At 40.4% G+C, this 1236-nt stretch overlaps 1 non-coding gene across 1 annotated transcript; it reads right to left on the bottom strand.

Annotated features, from left to right (window-relative positions):
- Window positions 1-448: 448 nt before the first annotated feature.
- On the bottom strand, window positions 449-552 carry LOC112752915 (small nucleolar RNA R71). The gene has a single exon (XR_003177324.1). It is a non-coding gene; the product is annotated as a small nucleolar RNA R71 (small nucleolar RNA).
- Window positions 553-1236: the final 684 nt, after the last annotated feature.

Here is a 1236-nt window from a genome sequence, read left to right as displayed (position 1 = left end):
AACACTTTGGAGAGGACCTGACATAATTTTTCGAAAAAGAAGAAGAGATGGCCGAACCCAACAACAATGGTGGGATGCAAGGAAGATGCTTGGTGACTTTATTGCACCCTCTTCTGACTTCTGTGGAAGAAGCATCTCAATTCCTGCAATTGGAGCAAACAACTTTGAGCTTAAGCCTCAATTAGTTTCTCTGATGCAGTAGAATTGTAAGTTTCATGGACTTCCATTGAAAGATCCTCATCAGTTCTTAGCTGAATTCTTACAAATCTGTGAAACTGTTAAGATCAATGGGGTTAATCCTGAGGTCTACAGACTTATGCTTTTTTCCTTTGCTGTAAGAGACAGAGCCAGGACATGGTTGGACTCACAACCTAAAGATAGCCTGAACTCTTTGGAAAAGTTAGTCAATGCTTTCTTGGCCAAATTCTTTCCACCTCAGAAGTTGAGCAAGCTTAGAGTGGAAGTCCAAACCTTCAGACAGAAGGAAGGTGAATCCCTCTATGAAGCTTGGGAAAGATACAAGAAATTGATCAGAAGGTGTCCTTCTGACATGTTTTCAGAATGGAGCATCATATGTATATTCTATGATGGTCTGTCTGAATTGTCCAAGATGTCATTGGACCACTCTGCTGGAGGATCTCTTCATCTGAAGAAGACGCCTGCAGAAGCCCAGGAACTCATTGAAATAGTTTCAAATAACCAGTTCATGTACACTTCTGAAAGGAATCCTGTGAATAATGGGACAACTCAAAAGAAAGGAGTTCTTGAGATTGATACTCTGAATACAATATTGGCTCAGAATAAAATATTGACTCAGTAAGTCAATATGATTTCTCAGAGTCTGTCTGGAATGCAAGCTGCAACAGGCAGTACTAAGGAAGCTTCCTCTGAAGAAGAAGCCTATGACCTTGAGAATCCTGCAATGGAAGAGGTGAATTACATGGGAGAATCCTATGGAAACACCTATAATCCTTCATGGAGGAATCATCCAAATTTCTCATGGAAGGATCAACAGAAGCCTAATCAAGGCTTCAGTAACAATAATGGTAGGAGAAATAGGTTTGGCAATAGCAAACCTTTTCCATCATCTTCTCAGCAACAGATAGAGAATTCTAAACAGAGCCACTCTGACTTAGCAACTGTAGTCTTTGATCTATCTAAGACCACTCTCAGTTTTATGACTGAAGCAAGGTCCTCCATTAGAAATTTGGAGGCACAAATGGGTCAACTGAGTAA

This window comes from Arachis hypogaea, chromosome 15 (assembly GCF_003086295.3).
Source record: "Arachis hypogaea cultivar Tifrunner chromosome 15, arahy.Tifrunner.gnm2.J5K5, whole genome shotgun sequence".
NCBI lineage: Eukaryota > Viridiplantae > Streptophyta > Magnoliopsida > Fabales > Fabaceae > Arachis > Arachis hypogaea.
This window is presented reverse-complemented; position numbering and strand designations above follow the sequence as displayed.